The sequence below is a fragment of the Procambarus clarkii genome, chromosome 44 (genome assembly GCF_040958095.1).
Source record: "Procambarus clarkii isolate CNS0578487 chromosome 44, FALCON_Pclarkii_2.0, whole genome shotgun sequence".
Lineage (NCBI taxonomy): Eukaryota > Metazoa > Arthropoda > Malacostraca > Decapoda > Cambaridae > Procambarus > Procambarus clarkii.
Window position 1 is genome coordinate 22010504 of NC_091193.1, and position 10206 is coordinate 22020709.

Consider the following 10206-nt stretch of genomic DNA (forward strand, 5'->3'; position numbering starts at 1 on the left):
GGCCATCTCTCCTGGCTACGGGACACTGGTGGTGCCCAGCTCAGCCCTCTGACCTGGGCACCAGGCTTGAAGTTAGGCTGTATGCTAACTTGACATTAGGAAACGGATTGACCTGTGTCCCCCTGGCGTGGGATGACCCTGGAAGCGGGCGTTGCCTGCTGCTTTGACCGCAAAGTAGGGCGCTGGCTGTACTCGTAGCGTGGCCAACCCGTCCTCTTAAAAATAACGTCACTTTTGGCTCGTATGCGCACTATGGCCAAATTTGGACGTAATTTGAAATGAAATTGACTCACAAAAGTGACGTACTGTTTCGTTTTCTGTTGGAGTCGTTCGGCCCTCCTCGGACAGCTTAGAAGAGGAACTTTCAATTAACGTTTTTCATAACGTTTTGAAACTTTTATGAGAATTTCCTGCCCACCTAACCTATCAGAGGACCCTTAACTTACTGTTGTTGAAAAAAAAATCCCAAATTTATTTTCAATTTATTTTCATTTTCAAATTACGTCCATATTCGGCCATACGGGCAAACGGCCAAAAGCGACGTTCTTTTTAAGAGGACAGGTTGCTGTGGCACCCTCGTAGTGTGGCACCCTCGTAGTGTGACACCCTCGTAGTGTGACACTCTCGTAGTGTGGCACCCTCGTAGTGTGACACCCTCGTAGTGTGACACCCTCGTAGTGTGGCACCCTCGTAGTGTGACACCCTCGTAGTGTGGCACCCTCGTAGTGTGACACCCTCGTAGTGTGACACCCTCGTAGTGTGACACCCTCGTAGTGTGACACCCTCGTAGTGTGACACCCTCGTAGTGTGGCACCCTCGTAGTGTGACACCCTCGTATTGTGGCACCCTCGTAGTGTGACACCCTCGTAGTGTGGCACCCTCGTAGTGTGACACCCTCGTAGTGTGACACCCTCGTAGTGTGACACCCTCGTAGTGTGACACCCTCGTAGTGTGGCACCCTCGTAGTGTGACACCCTCGTAGTGTGACACCCTCGTAGTGTGGCACCCTCGTAGTGTGACACCCTCGTAGTGTGACACCCTCGTAGTGTGACACCCTCGTAGTGTGACACCCTCGTAGTGTGGCACCCTCGTAGTGTGACACCCTCGTAGTGTGACACCCTCGTAGTGTGACACCCTCGTAGTGTGGCACCCTCGTAGTGTGGCACCCTTGTGACCTGGAATGTCCTGCGTGTGTGTCACTAGTGGAGTGTGGTGGAGTGTAAGGTATGCACTGAACAGTGGTAAGGCAGCTGCGTTGTAAAAGACGCACCATGAAGCAATAATGGTTTAGCGTCAACTGGTCATGAAGCAATAATGAGTTATCAAGTAAGACGCGAACAATAATGTATGACAATGATTCCTCCAGTTGATGTCAACAGTCAACAAGAGTGGAGCAGTCAACAACAGCTACCATTAACCTTAATAACCCAGTCTTTACAGCGAGCGTACAATGGGGGAGAGAGAGAGAGAGTTATCAGGGAAAAGCACCAAGCCATTACGACTATATAGCACTGGGAAGGAGTCAGGATAAGAATTTGGGATGGGACGGAGGGAAAGGAATGTGCCCAACCACTTGGACGGTCGGGGATTGAACGCCGACCTGCTTGAAACGAGACCGTCGCTTCGGTGGCTGGCGCATCTAGTGAATAGAAAGAGGACAAGTTGACCAGGCGTCAGTAACAGCACCCAGCAACTGGTGGTTGGAGGGGTAGTCCTGGCACGCTCTACCCCGTCATGCACACGAAGACACGCCCTACACTACCATGCATACCAAGAAGGAAATCCAGAAAGCCACCAATACCTGGTACAGCAGACCCATCAACCGACCCAAGGCCTACAGGTACTCGTACAAGGTACTTCAAGAAACGGAGAAGGTGGCGCGATCACGGGCGTCGTGAAGGCTGTCGGTTTCTACTCGAAGGGGAAACACTTGAAGCAACGCTCGTTGACCCCTCCCAAGAGTCTGCAAACTGGGTTTTGTAAGTTTTTGAGCGGAGCTGCCTGAGTGAGAGTGGCGGCGGGCGGGGTGACTCAACACAACCGTAAACCTCATTTCCCGCAGCACCCCGGGACGGGGACCTGGCAGCCCTCATAGCCGGCCACACTCCCGCAGCACCCCGGGACGGGGACCTGGCAGCCCTCATAGCCGGCCACACTCTCAACCAACTCGCAGATCCTTCTCCCTTACAACTGACTCTCAGAGCCTCGTCGCGCCTGTCAACCCACTCGCAGAAACTTTCCCCCTCTCAATCAATCCCCGGAGCTTCGTTTCCCCTTTCAACCGGTCTGAGAGCCTCGCCACTACTCTCAACCGGCCTGAGACCCTCGTCACTCCTCTCAACCGGTCTGAGAGCCTCGTCACTCCTCTCAACCGGTCTGAGAGCCTCGCCACTCCTCTCAACCGGTCTGAGAGCCTCGTCACTCCTCTCAACCGGTCCGAGAGCCTGGTCGGGCCTATGAGTGTTGGTTGAAAGGGGCTCTTAAGCCAGCCTTAGATCCCTGTCGCCCTTGTCAACCGACCTTGAGTTTAATCGCCCCTCTCACTTCACGAAGCCCTTTTTCTTCATAATGCCAGGAGAAATCTGCCAATAAAGAGCGGCGAGCAGAGTGTGAGTGAGCATAGCGAGCGCCGGCCTACAAAAACTAGTTGTTTTATATAGGCGTTGAGTCAAGCGAGTGACCTTTTGTCGTCCTCAACAACTTTTTATTCCAGTTTCGCTTTTACGCAAATTTTGTTTTATATTTAAGACTATTAGATAAATAATTTGTTTAAATACATCAGGACGTTATCTTTGGGCACATTAGAGGGATATGTGTGTCTACGAGTATATTTCCCGTATCATAAAGGGAAATATATTCATGGGGGTCTATATTCACCTGAAGTAGATTCGGGGGTTGTGAGTTGTGCGTTCTCTTGCGATGGTTATATGTGTACATTGGTTGTGTGTTGCTGGTGTGAATGATTCTGGTTATGTTCTGCTGGTGTGCAGAGATGTTGTGTCTGATAGAGCCTTGTTGTTATTTGTTAATAGTGGCTTTGACAGAGATGTTATCATCCTACCTACATAGTGACAGCGTTGGAGATGATGGTCTCAGAGTCATAGAGACGACATTCGTCTATGTAACGTAGGAATATATATACAGGAAAGGGTTAAAAACACAACAAAGGAAAGAGTTAAGAATACACAAATGAAAAGGTTAATTGTTAAGGAGTATTGTCACTGATGGCTTCCTGTACACTAAGACTTTGGAGTCTTAACTCCAGAGTCTCAACTCTGGAGTTAAGACTCCACAAGACAAGGAAAATACCTTAAAGACCTCATGCGGAGATATTGATGCAAAACAGAACAATACAATAAGTTACTTCAAAGGAAAAGGAAATTAAATTATCAGTAGGTAACGCTCAGCTAGCATTTGGAAGGGATATGAGGACAAGAAGCTGGGAAAGGATGGAATGATATCCCTCCACTTTGACTGTCGGGAATCGAACGCCGACCTGCATGACACGAGACCATCGCTGTACCGACCAGTCCAAGTGGATGGAAAGGATCACGCAATAATGTGTTGTTTACAATTGATAAATGACAGCTGGATAACCAGACACACAGATAACTAGCCAACACATCGTTAACAGTTAGTTCACTAGACACGGATGACGGCCAGTCAGGACTTACAAGTTACCAAAAGCAGTTGTGAATTGATATTTGGAAACCACACATGTGGTATGTGGTCTGGTCATCATCATATATCATCATCATATATCATCATCATATATCATCATATATCATCAGCCGCGTTATTGTGACTCAACGACCGCATCTGGATATATGCAAGTCAAGAAACCAATAATATATGAACACTGGCGGAGAATACAATAAAACCTGGAGGAATGACTTACTTTTCCCAGAGCAGCCAGCGAGGGAAGGACAAGCTGCGTGTACTGTCCACCCTGACCCGGTGGACCCGCCAGTACCCGTACACGGTACTGGACCCGCCAGTACCCGTACACGGTACTGGACCCGCCAGTACCCGTACACGGTACTGGACCCACCAGTACCCGTACACGGTACTGGACCCGCCAGTACCCGTACACGGTACTGGACCCGCCAGTACCCGTACACGGTACTGGACCCGCCAGTACCCGTACACGGTACTGGACCCGCCAGTACCCGTACACGGTACTGGACCCTCCAGTACCCGTACACGGTACTGGACCCACCAGTACCCGTACACGGTACTGGACCCTCCAGTACCCGTACACGGTACTGGACCCGCCAGTACCCGTACACGGTACTGGACCCACCAGTACCCGTACACGGTACTGGACCCACCAGTACCCGTACACGGTACTGGACCCGCCAGTACCAACAGTAGCACCCCCCCCCCCTCCGTCTCTCTCCGGGACTTGCCCAATAATGTATCAATGACGCAGCAGGAACGACAACCTCTGACGACTGCATATGTGAATGTCTAGATATTGAAAGGACGAATATACAGGCAGTGAAAGGACGAATATACAGGCAGTGAAAGGACGAATATACAGGCAGTGAAAGGACGAATATACAGGCAGTGAAAGGACGAATATACAGGCAGTGAAAGGACGAATATACAGGCAGTGAAAGGTCGAATATATAGGCAGTGAAAAGACGAGTATATAGGCAGTGAAAGGACGAAGATATATGCAGTGAAAGGGAATATACAGGCAGTGAAAGGACGAATATATAGGCAGTGAAAAGGCGAATATATAGGTAGTGAAAGAATGAACAGTAGGCAGTGAAAGGACGAATATGCGTTAGAATTAAAGACGAATATGAAGGCAGTGAAAAAACGAACATGTAGACAGTGAAAGGACGAATATGCATGCAGTGAAAGGCAGAGTACACAGGCAGTAAAAAGGACGAATATGTAAGCAGTGAAGAGGAATATACAGGCAGTGAAAGGGCGAATATGTAGGCAGTGAACAGACGAATATACAGGCAGTGAAAGGACGAATATACAGGCAGTGAAAGGACGAATATACAGGCAGTGAAAGGACGAATAAACAGGCAGTGAAAGGACGAATATACAGGCAGTGAAAGAACGAATATACAGGCAGTGAAAGGACGAATATACAGGCAGTGAAAGAACGAATATACAGGCAGTGAAAGGACGAATAAACAGGCAGTGAAAGGACGAATAAACAGGCAGTGAAAGGACGAATATACAGGCAGTGAAAGGACGAATATACAGGCAGTGAAAGGACGAATATACAGGCAGTGAAAGGACGAATATACAGGCAGTGAAAGGACGAATATACAGGCAGTGAAAGAACGAATATACAGGCAGTGAAAGGACGAATATACAGGCAGTGAAAGGACGAATATACAGGCAGTGAAAGGACGAATAAACAGGCAGTGAAAGGACGAATAAACAGGCAGTGAAAGGACGAATATACAGACAGTGAAAGGACGAATATACAGGCAGTGAAAGGACGAATAAACAGGCAGTGAAAGGACGAATATACAGGCAGTGAAAGAACGAATATACAGGCAGTGAAAGGACGAATATACAGGCAGTGAAAGGACGAATATACAGGCAGTGAAAGGACGAATATACAGGCAGTGAAAGAACGAATATACAGGCAGTGAAAGGACGAATAAACAGGCAGTGAAAGGACGAATATACAGGCAGTGAAAGAACGAATATACAGGCAGTGAAAGGACGAATATACAGGCAGTGAAAGAACGAATATACAGGCAGTGAAAGGACGAATAAACAGGCAGTGAAAGGACGAATATACAGGCAGTGAAAGAACGAATATACAGGCAGTGAAAGGACGAATATACAGGCAGTGAAAGGACGAATATACAGACAGTGAAAGGACGAATATACAGGCAGTGAAAGGACGAATAAACAGGCAGTGAAAGGACGAATATACAGGCAGTGAAAGGACGAATATACAGGCAGTGAAAGGACGAATATACAGGCAGTGAAAGGACGAATAAACAGGCAGTGAAAGGACGAATATACAGGCAGTGAAAGAACGAATATACAGGCAGTGAAAGGACGAATATACAGGCAGTGAAAGGACGAATATACAGGCAGTGAAAGGACGAATATACAGGCAGTGAAAGGACGAATATACAGACAGTGAAAGGACGAATATACAGGCAGTGAAAGGACGAATATACAGGCAGTGAAAGGACGAATATACAGGCAGTGAAAGGACGAATATACAGGCAGTGAAAGGACGAATAAACAGGCAGTGAAAGGACGAATATACAGGCAGTGAAAGGACGAATATACAGGCAGTGAAAGGACGAATATACAGGCAGTGAAAGGACGAATATACAGGCAGTGAAAGGACGAATATACAGACAGTGAAAGGACGAATATACAGGCAGTGAAAGGACGAATATACAGGCAGTGAAAGCATGACTAGACAACATTGCAGAAATCCTTGAGGTCCGTGTTCAACATGACTAAGCACTTGGACATCCCAGTTGTGGGTTGAGCAAAGCATCGTTCGCTGCTCGCTGACCCCGCTAACTAGATCACAAGCGGCTAAGGTGAGCGCATGTAACAAGCAAACTTGTTTCACTAAACGGTGTTCAGAACACTTGTTAATGTCAGCTGTCGGGGGTCACTGTTAAGACTCTTCAACTCGCTATTCCTCGGAACTGATAACTTAAAAATATATAAATAATATGTTTTATATTCAGCGTTTAATGCTATCTTTCAGTGTACTGAGCGCTTAATGATATCTTTCAGCGTACCAAGTGCTTAATGATATCTTTCAGCATACTGAGCGCTTAATGATATCTTTCAGCGTATTGAGCGCTTAATGCTATCCTTCACCGCACTGACACTTAATGCTACCTTTCACTGTACTCAACTAGTTGTACTTTTTTATAGTAAGTTGCTATAAAATTTACTATTAAACCAAAAAAACGGCCAATCTACTCGTGAAAAACTCCCCAGACACCGAGCAGAACGCATTGAAGGAGACCAACGTCGTCTATGCCTTTAAATGTCCACTTGGGGACTGTAAGCCCAAAAGAACTCAGTATATAGGCAAGATAACAACATCTCTTTCCAGGCGTTTAACGATGCATAAGCAACAGGGCTCCATCAAGGAACATATAATCTCTTCTCACAACCAGACCATCACCAGAGAAATCTTAACAAACAACACAGAAATCATCGATAGATACAGCGATAGGAGGCGGCTCGACATCTGCGAGGCACTACACATCAAAAAGTCAACACCAGCAATCAACAGCCAATTAATGCACAACTATATTCTACCCACTTCAAGACCCCGAACCAATATGAAAGCAGCAAGAGGAAGTATGGGCCAATAGGCCTTCTACAGTTACTTCCATTCTTATGTTCTCAGATCCAAGTTATACTCATTGTTTCGTGTTCTGTCTTGTGTTTGTCACATGTTTGTTCACCTCACCCAAAACTTTTGTACCATATCACCTCACCCAATAGAGCATATGTTATTGAATTTGTGTGTAAATTAAGTCTCTGAAAATGTAATAAGCCATTACGAAACGCATTCAGGCGTCAGACCATAAATAAAAATGAATTTTGGAGAATTTATATTTCCATTACCACCGACAGTGAAGAAAAACATAAGAAATATTGAGAAAATTCGTGTTAGAATTATTAATCTTACCTTTTCGGTCATATTCAACAACATATGTTTACTAGAAAGACTGCTACCAAAATATACTAATATATATATGTATATATATATATATATATATATATATATATATATATATATATATATATATATATATATATATATATGTCGTACCTAGTAGCCAGAACTCACTTTTTGGCCTACTATTCAAGGCCTGATTTGCCTAATAAGCCAAGTTTTCCTGAATTAATATATTTTTTCCAATTTTTTTCTTATGAAATGATAAAGCTACCCATTTCATTATGTATGAGGTCAATTTTTTTTTTATTGGAGTTAAAATTAACGTAGATATATGACCGAACCTAACCAACCCTACCTAACCTAACCTAACCTATCTTTATAGGTTAGGTTTGGTTAGGTAGCCGAAAAAGTTAGGTTAGGTTAGGTTAGGTAGGTTAGGTAGTCGAAAAACAATTAAGTCATGAAAACTTGGCTTATTAGGCAAATCGGGCCTTGCATAGTAGGCTGAGAAGTGCGTTCTGGCTACTAGGTACGACATATATATATATATATATATATATATATATATATATATATATATATATATATATATATATATATATTATATATATATATATATATATATATATATATATATATATATATATATATATATATATATATATATATATATATAAACACTGATCCATGTAAGCGGAAAACTCCCATTTGAAGAATTAGAGAATGCTGAACACGTTTCGGCTCAAGTCGCCTTCATCAGAGCAAGATAGAGACTATCTCACTATCTTGCGCCGATGAATGCGAAATGAGCCGAAAACGAGTTCATCATTCATTAATTCTTTATATGTGTTTTTTCCGCATATATTTAAATACATGTCTGGAGTAATATTGCCTTAACAACAGAGATGAGGATACATATGTCTGACTTAGCCTTATTGCATGCTAATATGGCTACAATGTCTGTGTCGTCATGATGAGTTACATTTGAGACGGTATCAATACAAAGGAGATTTTAAACGCTTTATTCAGTACAGCAGATTATATATAATTGTTATTATGAAGTCTTACTGGCTATCTTGCCGGGGATGGTTTCAAGTGCTTAAGGTGCTCAAAGAGCTGACTTTCAGTCACATAAAATTAGTCCTCTTGTGTTTTTAAGTGTACTGGTAGCTAGTTGTTAGTGTACTGGTAGCTGGTTGCTAGTGTACTAGTAGCTAGTTGTTTATACAGAGTTCAGCCGGCTGTGTAAACTGACACTAACAGTGCGGAAATGTTAGTTCAGTCCGTCTTGTTGACGACTGGACTAAGCCATCAGTGAGGTGCTTCCTATCAGCCTCTTCTCCCCAGCGTTCCCTACGTCCCCTATAAAATATATATAAATATATATATAGAATATATAAAAGGTATCTTTACATTTTGCTATTGACCTATTTAAGTACATCTGTATTTATGTAATAATAATACTAGTTTAATAATAATAATAATTTATTCAGGTAAAAGTACATACATACAAAGTGAGTTACGAATAGAATGTTGTATTTCTAGATGTAGTTACTCTAGACTACATGAAGGGGGTTACAAGCGGGTCAAGAGGATGCTACACCACACTAACAACTCCCCATCACACAGTATAGGTATAGTGGTGCAGGGTCATGTGGTCACTAGTCTACACTGGTAAACTCTGCCTGCATTATGAGGCTACACTTTATTATTATTAATACATGAGGTACATCTGCATTAGTGCAGCTACCCTAGACTATATGAAGTGGAGTACAGTGTGTCACAAAAAGCTAACTAGGTGATGCTAAAAACTCCCCATCACACAGGATGGTTAGTCATACAGAGGCATGTGATAAGCAGTCTGCACTGACAGACTCCGGAAGCATTTTGAGGATATCATCAACACAAGATTGAATAAGGCAGCAGTGGTAATACAAGTCCCCATCTCGCAGGATGGTTAGTCATACAGGGCCATATGTTTAGTAGCCTGCACTGGTAAATTTTGGGTACACTGTGAGGATATCTTCAAGAATACAAGAGTGAATAAAGTAATTGCGAAGTTCCAGGTACCTCATGGAGCTATGCAATTACTTTATTCACTCTCGTATCCCCATCACACAGGATGGTTAGTCCGCCAGGTGAGGCGAGTCTACGGGACCACACCCTCATACTTCACCTGTCGGCGCGTCCTCACAAAAAAGTGAAGGCAAGCAAGGAAAAACTGTCCTATTTAAATTCAGGAAATTCAAAACCGTCAAGTCACACTTCATATAAGACGGTCGTTAAGGGTCGTTCATGACCGTGGAGGAGCGCCAACGTTTATCTTACAACCTCTACACGTGTAGAGCAAGACTACAGGGAGGTTGGTAGTACTGTAGAGCAAGACTACAGGGAGGTTGGTAGTACTGTAGAGCAAGACTACAGGGAGGTTGGTAGTACTGTAGAGCAAGACTACAGGGAGGTTGGTAGTACTGTAGAGTGAGGCCCGCGGGCCGCCCACCTCACTCTGCCCTAGGCCTTAAACCCACTGTTTATGGATGAAAAACACTTTA